This window comes from Triticum aestivum, chromosome 6A, assembly GCF_018294505.1.
Source record: "Triticum aestivum cultivar Chinese Spring chromosome 6A, IWGSC CS RefSeq v2.1, whole genome shotgun sequence".
In the NCBI taxonomy this organism is placed as follows: domain Eukaryota; kingdom Viridiplantae; phylum Streptophyta; class Magnoliopsida; order Poales; family Poaceae; genus Triticum; species Triticum aestivum.
The window spans coordinates 158,461,397-158,486,159 of record NC_057809.1 but is presented as its reverse complement, the minus strand read 5'-3'; the positions used below and the strand labels follow the sequence as shown (position 1 = coordinate 158,486,159).

Below are 24,763 nucleotides of genomic sequence, written 5' to 3'. Positions count from 1 at the left end.
TATCAATCCAGATATGGTAAGGCCATAACTCGGGAAATATCGAATATGGTAATAAATTTATCTCTACTCCTAATGGACGAATTGGTTGAATAGTCCCCCCCACTTTCAACCGGTTTATTTTCAACCGGTTTATTTTCAACCGGTTTTTCTTCGTCCCACCTCCCACCAGCCCCTCCCATCGGTTTTTCTCTTTTCTCGTCTGACCGGCAATACCCAACGTATTTATGGTAATCAATCATAATTAATCCACATATAGTAATAAATCAATCCAGGTATGGTAAGGTCATAACTCAGGAAATTTTGAATATGGCAATTATATGGTAATAAATTTAAATTACCCCAAAGGCTATCAATCCAGATATGGTAAGGCCATAACTCGGGAAATATCGAATATGGTAATAAATTTAAATTATCACCAGGTATGGTAAGGCTATCCACGTATAGTAATAAATCATATAGTAATAAATTATAATTAATCCATGTATAGTAATAAATCAATCCAAGTATGGTAAGGTCATAACTCAGGAAATTTTGAATATGGTAATTATATGGTAATAAATTTAAATTACCCCAAAGGCTATCAATCCAGGTATGGTAAGGCCATAACTCGGGAAATATCGAATATGGTAATAAATCAGTGATCCGTCCGCATTACTAGCTCATCTGATAAATCAGCGATCGAGTAATTAAACCGTGCAGTAATTAGTACTCCCTCCGTATATGGAAGGAACCGCCAGAGTATTCCATAGATTAGCCACAGGATTTTGGCAATCTCGCTGTGGCATCTCGGATTTTGGAAATCACGCGCCCGCAGACGCCGCCGTAACCCCCCTGCAACCACCGCCGGAGTCGGAGGCGAACGCGATCGCAATCGCGACGTGTATATATATACAAGGACGTACTACGTGCACAAGGGCCTGCAAGCAAACCCCAGTGCTCCTGATCACCATGCATTTCTTCCAGGTCGTCATGGCGTGGATGTTCCCGTGCGCCATGTGGGCGGCGATGGCGCCGGCCGTGGCGACGGCAGCGACCACGGATGGCGCTTCGAGCGTTGAGCAGGGCAACTCCTTGTCGCCGGCGTTCGGCCCTGGCGAAGCTAAGGTGGCCTCCGACCCGGGCTCCTCCCTGGCGTCGAGGTCGTCCACCTCCTCCTCCTTGCTCGGCGCCCGAAGCAGCTCGTCGAACAGCGCACGCTCACCGGTGAGGGAGGGCGGTGACACGGCCGCACGGAAGGGCCACGCGCTAAGGCGGTGCTTGCGCAGGTTCGCCAGAAATCTGCAGCGCGCCGGTGCTGCGGACAAGCGGCCAGACGGGCGCGGGAGACGGAAGGGCCGGGCGACGAAGCCGGACGAGAGGGTCGCCGCCGGCGAGGACGGCACCGCCGGGGCAAGGGAGGAGGCCGTCGCGAGCGCGATCGCCTACTGCAAGGCTGTGTTTTGATTTTGGCCGAAAAAATGGTTTCGGCCATCTCGGCCTGGGGCGAAAAGTATATTTAGGCCGAAATTGCTCAAATTTGGTAAATTTTGGTCAAATTTAAGTCAAATCGCAGTTAAAATTTGATCAAATTTCAGCCGAAATTTTTGAAAATGGCCGAAATTCGGCCATCTCAGCCTAGGGCGAAAAAAAGCTCAAACCGAAAATCAAAACACAGCTGCAAGGAGTCGAGCCGGCAGCGCTGCAGGCCGCCGTTGGCTCCCTCGCCCAGCTTGGACGGCTGGCTCCTCGTTCGCCCGGAGGAGGAGATCGGCACCAGCGCCACGAGCGCCGTCTCGCCCTGCGAGTGCGAGGCGCAGGGCACCTCGAGCGCCGCCGCCCCCCACCACGGCCACGCGGCCTGCGACGGTACGTGTTGTCAACCGATCCGTCGGTCGATCTGCTCTGCTGCACCCGTGCACGTCTAAACCGTCGTTGATCTCCTTTGTGCAGCAGAATGCGGCGGCGGCAGGCCGTCGACGGTGGAAACTCGACGAGGTCCAGCCGGGGAGATGGAAAAGGGTGACGCTGTCGACGGGCTTGACGGGGACATCGCCATTGAAGAATAGCTCGGGGTCCGTCTCACATGAGGCGAAGCAAACAGTTTTTCGTAATCTAGAGGACCTTGTCTTACGTACCTTCGATCTTGTATGATCTGTCCATATCAGTGTGCGAGTAGTAGTAATATGATTGTAGTAAGATATGTCCATATCAATTGTCGATCTTATTCTTATATGATATGATGGCTTGCAACGTTCCTAAGATCTAACGAGAATCTCCTGGAGTTAACGACACAATCGTTCGATTGTTTCTGAACCAGACTGCAATTTTGAAGCTTAATTGGCAAAGGAGTTAAGATATAGACAATCCTATTTATTCGAACTAGCTTTGCTGAATCGAAAGAAAAGAGACAACTTGGATTCAATCAAAAGAAATTAGAAGATTTTAGTACTGGCATGTATTCACCTCAATCAAAAGAAACTAGGTCGCCACTATATGCTCTGTTTGTACTCTACACATGAGGAATATATTCACCTTTAACTCCTTTTTTTTGCGAAAATAAGACTTTCATTCATCAACCACGGTCATTACACTCCAGATTTTACATAGAGCGTGAATTCCATCCGGTGCATGCCCATGCACGTTGAATTATCAAATGAGTATAAAGTTGGTCTTTTTTTTAACTACTACACTCCAGATTCTCGAGCATGGAGATAGGCGAGTTGTAGACCAAGAGCTGGTACAGATATAGGCGAGTTATAGACAAGAGCTGGTGGGCAGCAAGAAACGCATGCACACCAAAGAACAAATCTGAGTCACATGCCTACTTCTATTGGTTTCTACAAAGAGCGGCTAGCTTAGATCTTAGACCAGTCGGTCACTGTCGAGGTCGCCAAAGTGATCTTATAGCACCGCCGTGGGGATTTCTCATATGATTTTATGTAGGCAAGCCGCAAGCGGTGGTGGTGATTGGCTGGGTGGTGTCGCTGCCTTGGGAAGAGACGAAGTGATGGTAAAAGTAAGCAGGATCCGATGATTCTTCCATGGGGATAGCCAAAGTCAAGATGTCGACTACAGACTCGTCGCAGACTTGCAGTGAACCTGGATGCGGCGAGCCTGATTTGTGGATCGATGGCGGGTCTTGACTTTGTTAGGCTGGGATTAGATGGTTGCGGAGGGTGGTGTGCTTGGTTGGGTTCCCATGGAAGAATGTGGCCTCCTCGTGGATCTGGTCATGCCCATCCCAGAGAACATTGTGTCCCTAGCTCCCTCGAGGAGCAAGGAGAGTGCAAGCGGCAACAGGGGGTGGGGGTAGATGTGGGGAGGGATGTCGGCGGCTGCTCGAGGTCATCATGATGAAACCCTTGACGTCCCATCTTTATCAATGGAAGTGGAAGAGCACGAAGTCGAGATTGGATAGGAGTTTGAGTTCTTTTTGGCACCGATCGGTTCCCCACTTTAGAGATGTATTTTTTTTGCGTGCGAGCAAACAGTGGGTTGATTCTAAAAGGGATAGACACTTTTCAACAGAAGTGCATGACGGACCAAAAATATGACCTCATTTTATTCGTTTGATAGATATCGTATTATTCGTTGTTGTTCGTTCGATGAAATTTCCTAATATTTGATTGTTGTGTTTCTAATTAGAGCACCCCATAATCACCCAATATGAGGGGATGATAAATGAAAGATACTGATTATAAATTTTGAAAAGCCCGTGGCAAGGCACGGGCGTTATACTAGTTATCCATAATTAGCTCAAGTCCATCTCCAAACCGAACACACACCCTAACCACCCACGGGCCGTATTGAACTCTAAATCGGTCGACTCTCCCGTAACCCAACCCCAGCCCACGCGCGAAGATCTCTCTTCGTCTTGCACGGCCTCGAAGGGAGACCTAGATCTATTTTTGCCCCTATATATGCTGGTCAGACCGAGAGCAAACCTCAAATCCCAGCCCTGAAACCCTAGCCGCAATCTGCCTCGACTTCTTTCCAACCTTCATCCATGGTACTTCCCTTTATCCATCTTCGTATTTTCTTGGTGTATGATTGGGGATTGCTTGTGATGATTCAGGTCCGAGAGGATCTTAGCGGATTTCGGTGAGGCGGATTCGTCCGCCGTTGATCGATTCATGTTGTTACACACGCTGAAGCTTTCCCTCCAATTCGATTGCCGATCCCTTGTCTTCTCTGGTGATTTCTTTTCGTTTATCGAAGTAGGTTGGGTCGTGATGGTTCATCTCAAAATGTCGGTGTGGCGGATTCATCCGCCGCTGATCGAATCATGCTCTTACACACGATGGAGGCTTTTTTATTCCGATGTTTCCGTTCTCACTTTCTCTTTTCTTCTTGGTTTTCCTGAGATGCGACGCGATGATGATTCATATAGGTTTTTCGGCAGTGGTGGCATATGTCGCCGTGAGCTTTCAAACCAAAAACGACTTCTCATTCCAGTGAGCATCGCCCTTTTAACATGGTTCTTGCCTCGTATGTTCGTTCGTTTCTTGAATTCATCTCGTCTCGGTGAAGAGCTCTCGACCATAGGAAGTGCCGTATGACACTGTAAACAGCAGCTGCTTCTCCGCCGCTGCAAGTGTCCGTCCTCTTTATCATAACCTCTGTGGTTTGGTCTGGGATGGAAATACCCATTTGCACCAGCTTGATTCAGCTGTGTGCGTGATTTTAAACGGGTCTCTGAGGGACTTATGCAGCGCCTTCTATTCTTTCTCTTAACCTAGATCGTTTTGGTGTTTTTGATTGGGCCCGATGCCACGTCTCCGGTAGCTACAGCCTTGACCGGAGATGCTACATTGTGCCGAGAGGGAGTTCTTGGACGTTTCACATTTGATAGGAACCTGTGGCTGTGAATCAGTTGGTACACAGAGCCGTTTTTTGTGATTACACATTTTGATTGCATAGCCATAATATAGTACTAGTTGCTGTAGGTGATTTGAAATTTGGGTAAATCATTGGCGATGATGATAAAATTTAGGCTTGTTTCTGAAAACATTCGCAGTTGCCGTCTAAGAGCTTTCGCCCTACCAGGCTTGAGAGCTAATGCTGCTAATTCCTTCCTTGGATGTCTGAGCCATGTTGATTTCCCCAATTTAATATTCTTTTTTGGTGTCTGCTTTATGCTTCTGTGTAGAATATACGAATAAGGTAGCTGTGCAGAGAGCAGCGGGAGATATGAATGAATGTTAGCAAAACCATGAATTTCAGCTGTACAAACTACCATTAGATGCACAATTTGCTCATTAATTTTGCAGTTTATAACCTGGTTTTAGATACAATGAATGAAATTGTTTGGTTTTTGTTGAGGACGGTGAAGATTGATATTTGGTCTCGTTCGTCGTAACTGGCATTCGTTTGCCTTGCTGACCATACTGCTATATCACCACCCATATTCTGAGTCCTCCAAATAAATGTTTCACATTTTTGGTATCTTCATTTTGTCTGATGTTTGGTGGCTGTTGTCTCATTTTTTTGAGTAGTATTTTATGTTGTTTTAAAAAATTGTTCTTCATACCTATGATGAGTTGCGAACTGTATTGCCTACATTGTTTGATCAATACTATGAGAAGCTTATGCAACTTCTGAGGATGAACCAATACAGAAGAATAAATGGATTTTAAAAATATAACATCTTTTTTGTTTTGCAAGTATTTTAATTTTGTTTTTCAGCCAGAGGAGATTCATAGTTCAGATGGTCTAACTGTGATCAGTTGAACAAATAGTCTTCTGCTGCTATCTGATGGCTATTACAACAACTACTTTTGCTCTGCTGTATGTCTAGTGCAGTTGGAACTGATTAGAGGGTGTTTGTTTTCAGGGACTTATTGGTTTAGGGACTTAAAAAAGTCCCTAAGTCCCATCTAAACCAAACAGAGGGACTTATAGGGACTTAAATTGGGCACTTGGGACTTATGAAATAAGAATCTCAAGGATGTAGGGACTTATAGTTGTAATATGGTTTTTTTAGTCCATCTTAAGTCTCAGGAACCAAACAGGCAGGGAAACTTTAGGGACTTAATTGGGATTAAAAAAATCCTAGGACTTGTGAACCAAACAGGGCCTCAATTTATTCCGGAATCTGGATTCTGCCGCAGCTTCTGCTAGACCTTCATATGTTGATGAAGTTGGTGGACTGCTGCACGCCCTAAAGCTGTCTGATCTCCATGTCCTCGACTGAGCAGTGCTTGGTTACATAATTGCTGAATTGATTTTGGCTGCTGGTCGAACTTGGTCATGCATGGCATATCAAGGGAAAGAGCTGTAATTTGTTTGGAAGTTGTGACTTTTTGTGTTTGTTATTCAGAGGTCTGTACTCATGAGAGCTTGTGACCGTATCAATGCACCGAAGGAGGTTCAATACAGCGCTGATTCATCCCAGCGAAGCTCTATTGCAATGCAGCACGGGCAGTGCAACCAGCAGCTTAGGCAACATCGTTTGAGTTGCAGCACCGCCCGGGCTCTGAGGGCCTCCAGCGATGCTCCATTGCAACCGGCAGAGCCCCCCTGGTTAGCATGTGCTGCTTGCCAGAGGCAAACACACCCCTTGCCGTTCGACTCCAGAACCGGCTACTCTACCGTGCCTCTGGGCACGGCAGAGTGCCGTGCTTATTACGCACCACCAGCGTGCACATTGATATGGGCCAGAAAGCGAAGTGCAGCGCTGCACGCAGCGCATCCACGGCTGGTACTGCGTCGCGATTTGGACCAGCTGCAAGTGCTACTTGGCGTATAAGAGCGGCGAAAGCGAGCGCTGTGCTGCGTATTTGCTGTATTCGGTGTACCGTGCACTGACAGGGCGACTGACGCACACCTGCAGAGCACTGTGCGGGCGCAGGATGAAGGACGCAATATTACCGTTGTGATGAACACTGTAACGGAAAAACTTCAGCTGCATGTATGTAAGGCCCATGCACCAGCTGTGGACAGTACCAATCGTTTTGCCCGTTCTCCTTCTAACACGCACACAAGCACCTCGAGTTGCCGCGTTCCGTCGACGCCGCCGTGCCGCGATGTCCTAGAGCTCATCTTCCGCTCGTCGTCTTCGGACACCCCCGTCCCCGCTGCCATTGATCCTGTGCCCGAGGTGTGCCGGGACAAGGACTAGATGGTTTGTCTCTGGGACAGACCGGAACCCTGGCGTCCGTTTTTACAAGTGCCTGAACCAGGGAGTAAGTCTGTTTTTTGAACACCCATCCATCAGATGTTGCCGTTTTCTGCTGTTGCGTTGTGTTTTCTTGTTCATCATTCAGTTTTGGAACTGACGCAGGACGGAGGCCCGTGCGACTTTTGGTTGTGGGATGCATAATGCCGGGGCACGCGTGCTTCTGCAACCAAACACGGGTTCATAATTACAAAAATGATTTCTAGGACCTTTTTCCGCCAGGATTGATTCAGACTATATTCTCCCCCATATCACACATTCAGACTGATGCAAAAAAAGTGACCAAACTTCTACAAATTGGACTGTACTAAGTATATCCTTTCCCCTTGCATTGTTTGAACACTCAACAATGCCAACATACAAACGGATGTTCAGCGGCGAGAATGAAAATTTTGGACAAAGTAACTTAACCATACAAGTCAACTGGTTCCCAGTACTAGCAGTTTAATCCTTCTCTGTCAACGGAACTTAAACCATTATTTTTACTGCAGTGGCAATGATAATTTTCAGCAAACGAACGACCGGGTATGGCTTAAGGAAAACTACTAAGAACTTTTCAGCTAGTGATGTTTGAGCGCCAGTCTTTATCCCCAATTTGACCAAACTAATGAAACTTCTCTCATCAGCTCGTATGAATGCGATCAAGAAAATACACATTTGCCCCAGGCGACAGAAAAATTAGTATGTACCTGCGCTTCCAGCCAACGCGGATGGTGGTGTTAGCCGAAGCCGGTCCGCTGTGACGTAGGGACTGCACGGCGCAACTCGAGACGGCGGCCGGCGTCTCGTCGCCGACTCGTGCCGACGGCAGGACCACGACCCCAGAACTGAATGTCGTGCACGAATCCGCCGCGCCACTGCGGCCGCTGGACTGGACGGAGTTGTGCGAGATGACGGCAGGGGTCGCGCACCCGGACGCCACATCTCCGCCTCCAGAGCTGAAGGTCTTGCAGGACGCCTCGGAAAACTCGCCATCGGCCAAGCCACGCCTTGATCCAACTGACCCACGCCCGGCGAGACCGGTCAGACGGCCGAATCCGACGAGCCTGCGGCCGAATCGGGCGCAGCGTCGCCGCCCCCGCCCAAAACGCACGGCGCCTCGTGCACCACTGGATCCCTAGCAACCAAGATTGATCTGCAGCACCGGCGACCGGGGCGAGCTCGTTAGATCTAGATTTTGACCAAGAGGAAGGGATTAACTAACCCAGAGTCCAACGCCTCCGGCGTAGTCGCTCCGGGGATCGGCATGAGCAGATCCAGGCGGAACAGGAAGCAACCCGGCTGCTATTGTGGCTCAGCTTGTTCTTCGCCCAGCAAGAACGGGAAAGGGGCTCGTGCGAGACGAAGCACATGCGCTCAATCTGTGTCGCCACCAGTCCAGTCCGTACATAGCTTTAGGCCAAATCGCCGGCCCCGCGGAACAGTAAACCAATGCCCCCCCGGCGCTGCTATACAGACGACATATTTGTGACCGACTCTTGCACGATCTTACTTGGCAGCTGACTGTGAAGGAAGGAAGCAATTGTTTTTTCCTTAGCTGATGCTAGCGCTGTTGGGGAGCAAGTGTCGTTTGCCGATCGTGCATCAAGTGTCGTGTGTGAAGCAATTTCGATGCCCCCACATTGTACGTCTTGCACAGCACACCCACTTTTTGTGTCGGATAAGTACCACGGCCGGACCCCACGAGGTCGACGTGCTGCAGGGTATTTGCATGTATCACGCGTTGTATCTCTATTTTTTTTTTGCGATGGATTGTATCTCTATTTTATTCCTTTTGCTAATCAAACTGCACGCATCACCACACCGCGCGCGACCGGCCGGATAACTGCGTGCAGCTTTTTTATTTTTTGAGACAAACTGTGTGCAGCTGCCGCTGCGTGCAGTTCGTCCACTCTCGGGCCAGAAAGGCTTACCTCCTGACCGAAAGTCTATCTTAACTAGCCCAGACGTTCAGCTGCATCACGCTTTCCTTAAAAAAAACTAATGCATCAAGCGGCTGGACAGGTAAAAAGAAAAATTAACTATTTTCCTAACTATTTCCCAACCCCTCAATAAACTATTGCCCCTATAAAATACTAATTTATTATTATTGACTAATTACCTATTAATTATTTTTTGGCAGGACCTATTAATTAATTAATATACACGAGCAACATTTAAAAATGAAAATGAACTCATATTGGCTAACATGTTTCCCCATACATGTATTAAAATTTGTACAACTATTTTTTCATAAAAAATGGTTTCTTAATTTATTTTAATTTTATCAGTTTTATTGGTATATTTTTATTTTGGTGGATTCGTTTTTTTTTCACGCTACTTGTGTAACTACAGCATGTCCCCCTATCGCACGCTCACAATCACAAGGTCGTCGGTCGTGCACAACTATATGTTCACCTATCTTTCATCTTTCATAGATGCCAATAAGAGCAGTGGAATTATTTTACCCGTGAGTTGAGTGCTGCTAAAACATGTTAGGGAGGGTCAGAAGGTCAGAAGATTATTTTAAAACATGTCCAACAAACATGACTGCCGCTGAGGGTCTCTCCTTGCTCCTCCCTCGCCGTCGCCAGGGGGTGCGGCCAGGCGAAACCTGGTTGTCGCCTGCTGCTATGAGCCCTTTCTTGCTTCCTCGCGTGGGCGCTGTGGCGCGGGACGGGGTGCCCTTGCCGGGATGTGGCGCGGACGGCGGGCGCCGCAGCGCGGCGGCGCGCCGGTGCTCCTCTACATCCCCGGGCTCCATTGTAGTGGTGGTGGTGAGTACCCTCTCGGTCGTGTGGGCGGCGAGAGGTGTATCGGCGGGTGGCTCGGGCATTTGCTCTTCTCATCGGCATTGGTAATACCCCGATCTGGACCTAGGGTGTTGGGCTCGTCACGCTTGTCCCGGAGACCTCATGGTGGCGCGTGTGACTCGGCATTGTATGGGAGCTGCCCCTCCGTCTTGTATCATTCGGCCATGTACTTTATTCGGGTGTTGTTTTATATATAAAGTGGGACGAAAGTCTATTTCGAGACAAACATATTGGCTAAAAGAAAATTTTGAATAAAAGCTTGAGACAAAACAATACAAATAAAACCATTTTTATAATATTAGTTCATTTTCATTTTATGCATGTTGCTCATGTATATTAACTAATAGGTAATTAGTCTTTTGAGACAATAATAGTAAATTAGTATTTTATAGGGGAAATGGTATTTTTTTAGGGGTTGAAAAATAGTTAATTAGTTTTTTAGCAACGGAAATCATCAATTGGTTTTTTTAGTTGATGGAAATCATTTTTTATAGTCAAGGAAATCGTTAAAATATTGAACACAAGGAAATCGTTAATTAGTTGACTTTTGCAGCCACCACAACCAACAGACGAGCTAGCGAGGACGCTAAATACAAGGACCAAGAGAAGAAGCTGCCAGAAATCTACAGCCACCGGACGACCGACGCTGACCGGACGTCCGACATCCTCCAGCGCCCAAATGACCGGCCATGTCCGGAAATCCGACGATGGCTTTCCCGAGCCAAAACGCCGGACGTCCGACAAGTACCGGACGAACGGACCCTTGCGAGCCACCGGACGTCCGACGTCTGTCTGTGCACAGTGTATCGGGTCGACCCCATGTATCCCTTCGCCCTCACTTACCCCTTCATGACCCTAGACTATATATACTCCTCCACCTCCACCATTTGAGGGTTAAGGATTAGCTCATATTTCGTGTGAGAGCTTTGCTCATCCACTTGTTTACCTTCTCCTCGGAGATCCAAGCCTCCTACTTAGAAGATCCCCTAAGCGGATTCAAGACCCCTCTTCAGGGAAGAACATCAAGACCTCCTCACGAAGAAGACCGTTTACCATGTATCGTTCGTTGTTGACTTTGGATCGTGTATCTTTCCCTTTGTACTTGAGGACCTAGCACATGTGTAACTTGTTCTTGTTAGTTTGAGTGTTCCTCTTGTGTTTTCCTTGTGTTTTTCCTTGTTCCCCTTGTCGTGTTCTTCGTGTTCGTCGCGGGATCGGCTCCTTTCATGAAAGATCGGCCGATTAGGGTTCTACCCTACATCATCTTGGTATCATGAGCCACGTTGATCATGATTTCGGAGCCTCCCCTCGTCGTTTTCTAGCCCAATTTTGTTGTGTTCTTCCCCAATTTCGAAAATCCCCACCAAAAATAGCCCCAATTTTTTTGTGATTTGTTGGTTTGACGAAGTTTTGTTGGATTTGATCCATAGATTTGCTTGGTTTCAAGTGGATCTAGCATCTCCCCAAGTTTCCCCATCTTTCATCCACGAAATCTCATCAATTTTGACCCTAAAATCTCCATTTTCCACCCAAAATCGCGTCTCGAAACTTGCATCTCGCGTTGACCCCGACCCATCGACGACCGGCCTTTCACGGACGTTCGGAGCCCCTGAAACGACCGGACGTCCGACCTTTTCCGGACATCCGGAACCCCTAACCCGAGCCAAATTTACGGATTTTCGAGCCCGCCCGGACGTCCGACCATCTTCGGACGTCCGATACCTGTACATTCCCATTTCGGCTAATTTTTGTTTTGGCCATAACTAATTCATCCGGAGTTCGATTTTCGTGTTCTTTAGCTCGTTGAAAAGCTCCTGACATCCCCCTTCCCACAAAAATACCACCAACATCTTTTGACCCATCAAATTTTGACAATTTTGGCATCTTTGCCTAGGGCTTCCACCACATCATCTGCTACTCCACCACCGACTTCCGCAACCTAACCAATATTGATCCCCATTGCATTAGTGGTTGCTTGAGGAGTGATTTGAGTCTCCTAAGGTGTCTAGGCTACTTAGGGACGGTTGCTTCTTAATCAACCACCACCACCATAACTTCCGCATAGGCTTGCCCACCATACACTTCCGCCACCCCAACTTAACCCAATTTTGTTTGTGTTGTGAGTTGTGTCTCCTAAGGTGTTTCGACTACTTAGGGACCGTGCTTTCAACTCTGACACTCGTGTATAGTCCACCACCATACCCTCCATTTCCGCAATCCCATTGAGCTTCCGCTACCACCATTTTGACATTTGAGATTTTGAGTTCGCGGTTCTTCTGTTTCCTAAGGTGTTTCGGCTACTTAGGGACGAGTCTCCACCATCTTGGTATCTTCATCAAGATCACCGCCACTCATCATCGACACGGACGGTAACCTCCATATCATCTTGGTATTGTGGTATCTCTCCATTGTATATTCCCTTGCCATTGCATTGATAACCCCTAGCCCATTTTGCGTCACTTGCCTATCGAGACTAGTCTTTGAGTATTGTCGGCAACGTTACTTGTGCACATTAGTGATCTGCCCATACATTGCATATATACCGTATCATATTGGTATCATCATATCATCTCTTGTGCCTCAAGTTTGTTCCCGCATATATACAATTGCTATCTTGGTTTGTGCATTGTGCCAAAGTGGCCATACAAAAAAAACAAGAATAAGCTTTTAAGCAAAAGAGTGAACAAAGAGCTCGTAAGCAATAGCCATAGCATCATACCACATTGCATATAAGATCATCTTGGATCACCTTGTGAGAAACACCGGGAACCATACATACATAGCATACTTGGGATAGAAAGTTATCCATTTTGCATCTTATAGGTTGTGCACAAGTGTCGTATCCGCCTATTGAGCAATCATGCTAGCGTCTCTCTTGAGTTGTGCAACACGAGCGTTTTCTGTGGATTCCATATTTTGTGCTCATCCTTGGTTGCACGACCCCATTTATCTATCCGTGTGTGTGTTTCCGTGTGCCACATATTGCTATTGGTCTACTTGTTTCACTTGCGAATTTGTGAATATTTTTCAACATTATTGACTCTTGCTAACATTTTGCATCAAAATTTTTGTGCCACTATCCTCACCGAGCTCCACCATAAGCCTTACTTGTGTAGGTGTGAGAAACCGACAAGAATTGGTACCAATTATGCTATTTCCTTGTCCACATTGGAGTGATCATTGATCCACTTTCAACTTCGGTCAAGGTACATTTGCTATTCGTTCTTCTCTTTCTACCACTCACATTTTTCTCTTGGAGTGATGGATATGCAAGACATTTCATCTCCGGTCTTCCACAACAACGACGTCGTGAACAACTACATCACCAAAGCGTCAATCTTCAATCTACAACGACAAATGCAAGGCGCATAATCAAGATTGCGAGAGCGCATCGAGAACCTCTCCATCGACATTCGTCACTCCGAAGCAAGGAAAAGGGACTACATCGACAACAAGCTTTCCGCACAAAAGGAGGAGCAAGATGCAAGGATGGAGGAGATTCGGACCTTGTTGATCAACCGTTCTTCCCCTTCATCATCCTCAAGGCGGCGACGTTCAAGTCACAAGTCTTCGGAGCGCAAAAATGATGCAAGCGCAAGTCGTCCACGTCCACATCTCCATGGCGACCACCATCACGTTCGTGATCCACCTCGTCATGAAGGACAAGTCACCTCCAAGCAACATGTGCACAGCGACGACGAACGACATCTACTACGAGCTCAAGTGGGACAACGACACCATCATCATGAAGATGCTCACCAAGCGCAAATGTACAAGTCCCAACAAGCTCTACTTCACGCCAATGCCAAGCCTCAAGAGCACAAGAGAAGACCGCGAGACAAGCACCACCAAGAGCACGCTACGGATACTACCATCACCACTTCGGCATATTCGCCAAGTGTTCTCAAGGCATCTTCGCCTTCAGAAGCACGTCATCTTCGCCTACTTCCCATGAGTTCGCCTACATCGACATCTTCAAGTACAAGGCGACCACCTAAGAGCGAGGGCGACACTTCCATCTTCGGAAGCCCCTCAAGGAAGATAGCTGAGCATGGGAAATTCCCTTCGGTCATGGAGACGAGCTACGAGGTGCCACAACATATGGGCCTCCTACAACAAGACGGCGACAAGAAGGTCGAGCAAGGGCCATCCCCTTCGACCACGAAGACGCGCACAAACCTCTTCAACAACATGAAGACAGCGCCCATATTGGACTCATACTCCGAGTCAAGTTACGAGACCGCACATAAGACCTTACCTTTGGTGATGTAGGGTAGAACCCTAATCGCCCGATCTTTCACGAAAGGAGCGGATCCCGCAATGAACATGAAGAACACGAGGAGGGAAACGAGGGAAAAATCACGAGGGGAACACAAGAGAACACTCAAACCAACAAGAATGATCAGACATGCGCTAGATTCATGAACACAAAGGAAGATACAAGATCCAAAGTCAACACAACGGACGATACAAGAGGTAACCAGTCTTCTCCGCGAGGAGGTCTTGAAGTTCTTCTCCGCAAGGAGGTCTTGAATCCAAAGGGATCTTCTCCGTAGAGGCCGCGGTCTCTCTCGTGGAGTAGATCCGATGTGGATGAGCAATGCTCTATCTCTAAACATGAGCTAAACTAATGCTAACCCTTAAATGGAGGAGGTGCATGAGTATATATAGTCTAGAGCCACGAAGGGGTAAGTGGGAGAGGGATACAAGGCCAAAGGCCCGGCTGCGCACAGGCAGGTACCGGTCGTCCGGTGGCTCAGGAGGGACCGGCCGTCCGCTAGTCGCCGGACGTCCCCTCGATCCGGTTCGGTTGAGGAGGCATCGGATTTTTGGAGGTGGCTGGTCGTCCGGTGGCGTCGGACATCTGCTGGTTTGGCTCGGGTGCGGTGTCGCCGGTCGTCCGGTCCTGGCCAGACATCCGCTCGCTGTGAGAGGCCGGTCGTCCGGTGTCGTCCGGATGTCCGCTCGCTGGAGCTTCTTCGGTAGTTCTTATACTTGGTGTCCTCGCCGTCTGGTCCATGGCCTTCCTCTTTGTTCCTGGTCATTCATAGCACATATATATGAGGTAGTAGCCATGTCTCACATGTGGAAAGTGATGGTTCGAAGAGGAGTGAGTTCACCTTGCGTCCAATGGTGTATGTACGAGGTCTCGTCATATGTCCTCTTGGGGCTTGGAGAGTAGTCGGAGTGTACATGGGGATGAACGTGGGATGCTCCGCATCATCTCCCCCCTTGGGAAATATCCGACCTCGGATCGTGATCCTCATCACTATGGAAACGATAGTCGTGGACGGACTTGTAGTTGGACGGAGTGGAAAACATTGCGCAATCCAAGTACTCCAAGGTGTCGCCAGAGTGGTATACATGCAAAAAGAGCAAACACAAACGACACTCAGAAATACAATGGTTAGAGCACACAAAGTGTCCATCATGTAAGAATGAGTCTGTTCGGCAATATTGTTTGTGACAAAGCGCATGAAGCTTATCAAGATGATATGGAATGAGATGTAAAGCATTCATGGGAGCAAAAGCATTCATTGTGCACACAAATGTATTGTGATTATGATCAAGGCAACCACGGTGCAAAATGATGTCATAGTGAGACGGCTTACCAATAGCATGAATGTGGCAATGGATGCTCAAAATGAGTATGTGATCATGCAATTGATGATGGGCAATATGATTATGATGTATGAATATGCCATCAAGGTATATCACAACAAATTTGCTAAGGAAATGCACAAGCTCATATATCATGGATGACATGGGAATACGGGATGCAACAAGGCAATCATAATGTGAGTCAATCCATGCATAGGATGCAAATTTGTCATGTGTGTGAGATGTCTAATGAGCATGACATGTGTAAGCACAATCAACAAATATGGAGGTGTTGGTGTACCAATGCTCGATGTCGTGGCATGAGTTGATATTCGAAAGTGCATCCAATAAGTCCGAGCGCTCCTCAATGCAAAGGTCCATAGAGCCAATCTTCAATGTCGGTCCTCCATCCAATAGGTGCAACATGTAGACAAGAAGAAGGAAACAACAATGAAAGAATGACCCATCCAATATGCGTATTTGAGGATGGCTCAAAGGGAAGGAGTTCACCTTTAGGAGATTGTCGCCAAAGTTGGTGTTGCACATCGTGTATGCCTTCGCATGACCAAGTTGTGTCATGAAGGTATCGCCTTGTGAATCCTTCAACATGAAAGAACATGACAAACACTCGGAAAAACAAATGAGGTTAGCGGAGATGCAAAACCTATCATTCGTGTGGTAAAATACCCAACAAGTGTATGCATCATGCTCATCATAAGAAAGGATAAGGGAGCATTTCATAGTATGGAGGCATATGATGCGGGAACAACCAAATACAATACACTCAAGTAACAAGCATGCATCACAAGTAATATGGCCAAGTCTCCATGATCAATAAGCATAGATGCAACAATTGGAGGTAAGCGACAATGAACAAGATGTATCATGTGGGAGGCATGAACATATACGCCATCAACCCAAGAAAGCAAGTAAGAATGGAACATGGGTGATGCGACAAAGCAAGCAATCATGTGAATCAAGGCAAGCAAGCTAGTAGTGAGAATATTCAACGTACTAGAAGGAATCATGGCAATCATGTCGTGTGTGCAAATGGTGGGCATGAATAATGCACAAGACATATCACAAGCATGAAAGGAGGATATGAGCAAAATAGCATCAATAGCATGAGGCACATGATAAACATGGCAATAGCAATAAGGATCTCTACCAAGCATGCAAATACACATAGGAGCATAATGATGAATCATGGGTAGATGCAAGCAAGGGTCACAATTGCATGGCAAAGGCATAGAAGCAAGCATAGCATGCAAAGTGAACACGATAAAATGAGAAAAGCGACAAGCAGTATATAGCCCATAGCCGTGTGAGAGCCAAGTGAGGGAGATGCACGTAGTCAGTACGCGAAGAGAGCGGTGGGAAGGATAGTTCACGGGATCCTAAGTCATCTTTTCTCTCAAGAGCTCGTTTCGTCAACTCTTGGGATTGAGAGGTTAACGAGTATACGTGAGTACCTACACAAAACAAAGACAAAGGAAAAATTGTGTGTGCATGGTATATGTACACATCATCCATCATGATGCGCATGTGTTTGTGTCGGTTAGCACAAAATATCCAATGCTCAAATAAATGAGATGCGTGATATAGAAACATGTCATCCATCATGATAGGTTTGTTGTTATGTATAGCACAATGGAGACTCAAATTGTGTAATGAATCATGGGATATATGTAGAGCATTGCTATTCATGGAATGCATATGGTGCAAGCAATTATGGGAATCATGCAAAGTATGGAAATGCATCAAAATCTCCTAATATGTATGGGGAAACTATGGGGGTCTCCTCATGAGAATTAATGGAAACATCACATGGAGAATATTGACAACATCCAAAACAAAGCATATTTGGTTCTATGTGATCATGGCATGGCATAGTAGATGAATTGTGCAAATCATGTAAAGGAAGCATGGAAATATCATCACATGAAAAACAAAAGCTAATGACCATCATCTCGTCATCTATGCCATAAGTGCAAATGGGATTTATTTTAATGGGGCATGCATAGTCACTATGTTGAGATTGAAATGATGCAATGTGGGAGATCTCATTCATAGCATATGACAAGTTCAAAGGATTATCAAACATGATGTGACCAATAGAATTTTCACATGATATCCTATGGAGCATAGCATCACAATAGGCAAATCAATATGCTCATAATCATATTCATCATAAATTGGCAAGTCATGACATGAAGAATTTGCACTAGCGTGAAGCATGGTAATAGGTGTGTCAACATCATGCAAGCAATCATTCGCAAAATAGTCCACTAGTGGGACAAGAGAAGCACCATCACCTATGTTACCTTTGGAGCATCGCTCATGTGTTGTAGGTGAGGTGTCGAAGACCGAGTCGTGGTCATCTTCATCTTGATGGAACCATGTGGGGGGTGCATCATCGTCCACCATGGCCATCATTGTCTCCATTGGAGGCATGGACTCATCGAGGATAGGTGTGTCGTCATGTAGGAGACCTAGCACCAAAGAAGAAAACACACTAGGAGTAGAGGTTAAGTCGTTAGAAATCAAAGTGGCCTCACATGCCGTGTCAACTAACTCACTTGCTAAGTGTTTTGGCTCACTCACTCCCTCTTGGATGCTCTCACTCATATGGTTGGTGGAGTCACTCAAATGGCTCTCAACCTCACATAGAATGTGTGGCATGCTCTCAAGTGTGGGGCCAGTGGTGGTCACACTCATCCTCTCATAGGAAATGCTCTCAATGTCACGTATGGTGGAGTCACTCATCTCACTCATTGGGTGATGGCGCTCCTTACATGGCAATTGGGGCATCTCATGATATATGGGTGTCGTAGAGATGTAGGTGCAAATGTCTCCATGCTCAATCATGTCGTGGTCGTAGCCATAGATGAAGGCCGAAGATGGCACATCATCACTATCCTCCAAGATCAAAGATAAGGTCTCATGTGCGGTCTCGTAGCTTGACTCGGAGTATGAGTCCACTATGGGCGCTATCTTCATGTTGTTGAAGAGGTCCGCGCTCGTCTCCGTGGTCGAAGGGGATGGCCCTTGCTCGACCTTCTTGTTGCCGTCTTGTTGTAGGAGGCCCATATGATGTGGCACCTCGTAGCTCGTCTCCATGACCGAAGGGAATTTCCCGTGCTCGGCCATCTTCCTTGAGGGGCTTCCGAAGATGGAAGTGTCGCCCTCGCTCGTAGGTGGTCGCCTTGTACTTGAAGATGTCGATGTAGGCGAACTCATGTGAAGTAGGCGAAGATGCCGTACGTCCGAAGGTGAAGATGCCTTGAGAACACTTGGTGAAGATGCCGAAGTGGTGGTGGTAGTAGCCGTAGCGTGCTCTTGGTGGTTCTTGTCTCGCGGTCTTCTCGTGTGGTCATGAAGTTTGGACTTGGCGTGAAGTAGGGCTTGTTGGGACTTGTTGGTAGGCGCTTGGTGAGCATTGTCATGATGATGTTGGCATTGTCGCACTTGAGCTCGTAGTAGATGTCGTTTGTCGTTGTCGTGCACATGTTGCTTGGAGGTGACTTGCCCTTCATGACGAGGTGGATCACGTAGGTGATGGTGGTCGCCATGGACATGTGGACGTGGACGACTTGTGCTTGTGTCGCTTGGGCGCTCCGAAGATGATCGATTTGCTCGCCGCCTCCTTGAAGATGACGAAGGGGAACTAGACTTGATCAAGGACCGAATCTCCTCCATCCTTGCATCTTGCTCCTCCTTTTGTGCGGAAAGCTTGTTGTCGATGTAGTCCCTTTTCCTCTCTTCGGAGTGGCGAATGTCAATGGAGAGGTTCTCGATGCGCTCTCTCAATCTTGATTGTGTGCCTTGCAATTGTCGTTGTAGGTCGAAGATTGACGCTTTGGTGATGTAGTTGTCCACGCCGTCATTGTTGTGGAAGACCGGAGATGAAATGCCTTGCCTATTCATCACTCCAATAGAAAATTTTGAGTGGTAGAAGGAGAAGAACGAATACCAAATGTACCTTGACCGAAGTTGAAAGTGGATCAATGATCACTCCAATGTGGACAAGGAAATAGCACAATTGGTACCAATTCTTGTCGGGTTCTCACACCTACACAAGTAAGGCTTATGGTTGAGCTCGGTGAGGATAGTGGCACAAAAATTTGATGCAAAATGTTAGCAAGAGTCAATAATGTTGAAAGAGATTCACAAATTCACAAGTGAAACAAGTAGACCAATAGCAATATGTGGCACACGGAAACACACACAGAGATAGATAAATGGGGTCGTGCAACCAAGGAATGAGCACAAAATGTGGAATCCACGAAAAACGCTTGATAACCCACAAGTATAGGGGATTGCAACAGCTTTCGAGGGTAGAGTATTCAACCCAAATTTATTGATTCGACACAAGGGGAGCCAAAGAATATTCTCAAGTATTAGCAGCTGAGTTGTCAATTCAACCACACCTGGAAACTTAGTATCTGTAGCAAAGTGTTTAGTAGCAAAATAATATGATAGTGGTGGTAGCGGCAACAAAAGTAAAGACAACAAAAGTAATGTTTTTGGTATTTTCTAGTGATTGTAACAGTAGCAGCGGGAAAGTAAATAAGCGTAAACCAGTATATAGAAAACTCATAGGCACCAGATCAGTGATGGATAATTATGCCGGATGCGGTTCATCATGTAACAGTCATAACATAGGGTGACACAGAACTAGCTCCAATTCATCAATGTAATGTAGGCATGTATTCTGTATATAGTCATACGTGCTTATGGAAAAGAACTTGCATGGCATCTTTTGTCCTACCCTCTCGTGGCAGCGGGGTCCTATTGGAAACTAAGGGATATTAAGGCCTCCTTTTAATAAAGAACCGGAACAAAGCATTAGCACATAGTGAATACATGAACTCCTCAAACTATGGTCATCACCGGGAGTGGTCCCGATTATTGTCACTTCGGGGTTGCCGGATCATAACACATAGTAGGTGACTATAGACTTGCAAGATAGGATCAAGAACTCACATATATTCATGAAAACATAATAGGTTTAGATCTGAAATCATGGCACTCGGGCCCTAGTGACAAGCATTAAGCATAGGAAAGTCATAGCAACATCAATCTCAGAACATAATGGATACTAGGGATCAAACCCTAACAAAACTAACTCGATTACATGATAAATCTCATCCAACCCATCACCGTCTAGCAAGCCTATGATGGAATTACTCACGCACGGTGGTGAGCATCATGAAATTGGTGATGGAGGATGGTTGATCATGACGATGGCGATGAATTCCCCTCTCCGGAGCCCCGAACGGACTCCAGATCAGCCCTCCCGAGAGGTTTTAGGGCTTGGCGGCGGCTCCGTATCGTAAAACGCGATGATTTCTTCTCTCTGATTTTTTTCTCTCCGAAAGCAACTATATAGAGTTGGAGTTGGCGTCGGAGGGCATCCAGGGGGCCCATGAGGTAGGGGGGCGCGCCCTAGGGGGGGTCGCCCCCACCCTCGTGAGAAGGGTGTGGGCCCCTGGTCTTCATCTTTGGCAAGGATTTTTTATTATTTTTTCTAAGATGTTCCGTGGAGTTTCAGGTCATTCCGAGAATATTTGTTTTCTGCACATAAAACAACATCATGGCAATTCTGCTGAAAACAACGTCAGTCCGGGTTAGTTCCATTCAAATCATACAAGTTCGAGTCCAAAACAAGGGCAAAAGTGTTTGGAAAAGTAGATACGACGGAGACATATCAACTACCCCAAGCTTAAACCCTTGCTTGTCCTCAAGCAATTCAGTTGACAAACTGAAAGAAAGAAAGAAAAAAACTTTTACAAACTCTGTTTGCTCTTGTTGTTGTAACTATGTCAAGCCAGCATTCAAGTTTTCAGCATAGATCATAACTAACCACATTTGCAATAATTCTCAGGTCTCATAATTACTCATATCAATAGCATAATCAACTAGCAAGTCATAATAATAAATCTCGGATGACAACACTTTCTCAAAACAATCATAATATGATATAACAAGATGGTATCTCGCTAGCCCTTTCTGAGACCGCAAAACATAAATGCAGAGCACCTTTAAAGATCAAGGACTGACTAGACATTGTAATTCATGGTAAAGGAGATCCAATCATAGTCATACCCAACATAAATTAACAGTGATGAATGCAAATGACAGTTGTGCTCTCCAGCTAGTGCTTTTTAATAAGAGGGTGATGACTCAACATAAAAGTAAATGGATAGGCCCTTCGCAGAGGGAAGCAGGGATTTGTAGAGGTGCCAGAGCTCAATTTTGAAATAGAGATAAATTGTATTTTGAGCGGTATACTTTCGTTGTCAACGTAACAACTAAGAGATGGCGATATCTTTCATGCTAAACACATTATAGGCGGTTCCCAAACAGAATGGTAAAGTTTATACTCCCCCTCCACCGACAAGCATCAATCCATGGCTTGCTCGAAACAACAAGTGCCTCCAACATACATCAGGTCCTAGGGGGAGTTTTGTTTGCAATTAATTTTGATTTAGTTTGCATAAAGCATGGGACTGGGCATCCCGGTGACCAACCATTTTCTCGTGAGTGAGGAGCGGAGTCCACTCCTCTTGAGAATAACCCGCCTAACACGGAAGATAAGGACAGCCTTGGTTGATACATGAGCTATTCGAGCATACAAAACAGAATATTTATTTGAAGGTTTAGAGTTTGGCACATACAAATTTACTTGGAACGGCAGGTAGATACCTCATATAGGTAGGCATAGTGGACTCATCTAGAATAACTTTGGGGTTTAAGGGATTGGATGCACAAGCAGTATTCCCGCTTAGTACAGGTGAAGGCTAGCAAAAGACTAGGAAGCAACCAACTAGAGAGCGACAACAGCCATGTACATGCATTAAAATTAATAAACATTGGATGCAAGCATGAGTAGGATATAATCCACCATGAACATAAATATTGTGAAGGCTATGTTGATTTTGTTTCAATTACATGCATGAACATGTGCCAAGTCAAGTCACTTAAATCATTCAAAGGAGGATACCACCCCATCATACCACATCATAATCATCTCAATAGCATGTTAGCACACAAGGTAAATCATTATAACTCATAGCTAATCAAGCATGTCACAAGCAACTACGATCTCTAATTGTCATTGCAAACATGTTTATTCATAATAAGCCGAATCAAGAACGAGGGACTCATCATATTTACAAAAACAAAAGAGGTCAAGTTCATACCAGCTTTTCTCATCTTAGTCAGTCCATCATATATCATCATAATTGCCTTTCACTTGCACGACCGAACGGTGTGAATAATAATAAGAGTGTACGTGCATTGGACTAAGCTAGAATCTGCGAGCATTCAATAAACAGGAGAAGACAAGGCAATATGGGCTCTAGGTTAAATCAACAATAATGCATATAAGAGCCACTCCAACAATTTAATTATGGTCTTCTCCTACTGACCCCCAAAGAAAAGAAATAAAACTATTTACACGGGAAAGCTCCCAACAAGCAAAAGAAAAACGGGAAATATTTTTGGGTTTTCTTTTTAATTATTACTACTACAGCAGAAAAATAAACTACTACTAATTTTTTTTGGTTTTTCTTAAGGTTTAACAAACACACAAGAAGAAAGCAGGAAAAAGAAAATAAACTAGCATGGATATTACAGTGAAAAAGTATGAGCACCGACATTTAGCAATGAGTGTGTGTGAACATAAATATAAGGTTGGTGAGAAATACGTACTCCCCCAAGCTTAGGCTTTTGGCCTAAGTTGGTCTATGGCCACGGCTGGCCTGGCGGATATCCATAATAATAGTTGTTGGGGTCGTACTATGATGAGGAAGAATTGTTGGGATCATACTGATGTGCAGCGGTTATCGCCTGCCGAGCTGCAGCGTGGAGTCGAGATGCCTCCGCTCTCCTCTCGTACTCTTCTGCCTCCTCTCTGGTAATAACATATCTTGTTTTTGTCTATGAATCAAAGAAGGCAGGAGCAGGGAGAGTAATATGGAAAACACATCGTTTATCAAAAATTAAACAATATAAGAGAGGTGATTCAGGCCTCTCGACAAACTGGTGCGAAGCCATAGAGTCATAATCTAAATATGCAGGAGGCAACTCGGTATCACCCTCATGAATGTCTATCTCAATAAAATGAGCTAAGCGGGTTGCATAAATTCCTCCAAAGAAATCTCCATTATGTCTATTATGATGCAACCTACGAGCTACAATGGCTCCGATATGATAAGATTGGTCTCCTGACACAGCACTTCTAAGAATGCTAAGATCAAGGACACACATGTGACATGCTTCATCCTTAGCATTTATACATCTACCGATGAAGAGAGCAAAATAATGTATAGCAGGAAAGTGAATGCTCCCTATGGTAGCCTGCGTTATATCTCTAGATTCCTCCACAGTTATACTAGCAAGAAAGTTTCTAAATTCAGATTTAGGGGGATCCCTAACACTACCCCATGATGGAAGTTTGCAAGCAGAAGTGAAATCCTCTAAGTCCATGGTATAAGATTTGTCATAGAGATCAAACATGACTGAAGGAGAATTACGCAAAGATGAATACTCAAACCTCCTCACAAAGGAACTTGTGAGATCATGATACTGCGGGCATTTGTTAGCCTCAAAATCCTCAAGACCGGCATTGCGCAAATATGCTTTGAATTCTTCTTTAATTCTCGCACGGTCCATAAAATTTTCCGACGGCCATTCGCAAGGCCGTACTGGAGCGTCTCTTGATGGATCCTCGTCAGCATCGCATAGAAATCCTGGGTCCTTGCTTCTTAGAGGAATCACCTTGGAACATCTTCCTAAGCATATTGTTTTTCTCTGAAAAATTCTGAAATTTTTAGTAACTTCAAACAAAAGTGAACCAACTTCAATAAAACTGATAGCAACTACTCCTACAAGTGCCTAGAGCCTATATCAAGCATTAGAACTACTTGGAACCATATAAATTTGACATGCAAGCTCAAGAACATGGTCACCTATGCAACACAAATTTGCAAAGAATAAAGCACTAGAACAAAAACTAATTGGACCAATGGAGGAGTCACATACCAAGGAACAATCTCCCCAAGCAGTTTTGTGAGAGGTGCTTTGAGCAAGGAGATCGAAAATCTCAGCAAAAGTGGCTGAAACTCGTGCTTGAGTTGGTTTTTTGGGTTTGTGTGAGACAGAGGAAGAAGATGGGTGCCGGGATAAGTGGAGGAGGGCCACCATGGGC

The 24,763-nt window shown here is 45.8% G+C and overlaps 2 long non-coding RNA genes and 7 other non-coding genes across 9 annotated transcripts; 8 read left to right on the top strand and 1 right to left on the bottom strand.

Annotated features, from left to right (window-relative positions):
* The first annotated feature begins 3,653 nt into the window (after window positions 1–3,653).
* LOC123132604 (uncharacterized) lies at window positions 3,654–6,354 on the top strand. Its single transcript, XR_006464912.1, has 2 exons — window positions 3,654–3,988; window positions 5,813–6,354. It is a non-coding gene; the product is annotated as an uncharacterized lncRNA (long non-coding RNA).
* LOC123132842 (small nucleolar RNA R11/Z151) lies at window positions 4,037–4,136 on the top strand. The gene has a single exon (XR_006465070.1). It is a non-coding gene; the product is annotated as a small nucleolar RNA R11/Z151 (small nucleolar RNA).
* LOC123132843 (small nucleolar RNA Z152/R70/R12) lies at window positions 4,348–4,442 on the top strand. The gene has a single exon (XR_006465071.1). It is a non-coding gene; the product is annotated as a small nucleolar RNA Z152/R70/R12 (small nucleolar RNA).
* Window positions 4,498–4,683, top strand: LOC123132834 (small nucleolar RNA Z112). Its single transcript, XR_006465064.1, has one exon. It is a non-coding gene; the product is annotated as a small nucleolar RNA Z112 (small nucleolar RNA).
* LOC123132857 (small nucleolar RNA snoR2/U65) lies at window positions 4,741–4,886 on the top strand. Its single transcript, XR_006465084.1, has one exon. It is a non-coding gene; the product is annotated as a small nucleolar RNA snoR2/U65 (small nucleolar RNA).
* Window positions 4,951–5,071, top strand: LOC123132699 (small nucleolar RNA SNORD14). The gene has a single exon (XR_006464981.1). It is a non-coding gene; the product is annotated as a small nucleolar RNA SNORD14 (small nucleolar RNA).
* On the top strand, window positions 5,301–5,396 carry LOC123132829 (small nucleolar RNA Z43). Its single transcript, XR_006465060.1, has one exon. It is a non-coding gene; the product is annotated as a small nucleolar RNA Z43 (small nucleolar RNA).
* LOC123132758 (small nucleolar RNA SNORD34) lies at window positions 5,504–5,586 on the top strand. Its single transcript, XR_006465025.1, has one exon. It is a non-coding gene; the product is annotated as a small nucleolar RNA SNORD34 (small nucleolar RNA).
* Window positions 6,355–6,866: 512 nt separating the features above from the next.
* On the bottom strand, window positions 6,867–8,771 carry LOC123132603 (uncharacterized). Its single transcript, XR_006464911.1, has 2 exons — window positions 7,846–8,771; window positions 6,867–7,319 (listed from the first exon to the last, which is right to left on the bottom strand). It is a non-coding gene; the product is annotated as an uncharacterized lncRNA (long non-coding RNA).
* Between the last annotated feature and the right edge of the window lie 15,992 nt (window positions 8,772–24,763).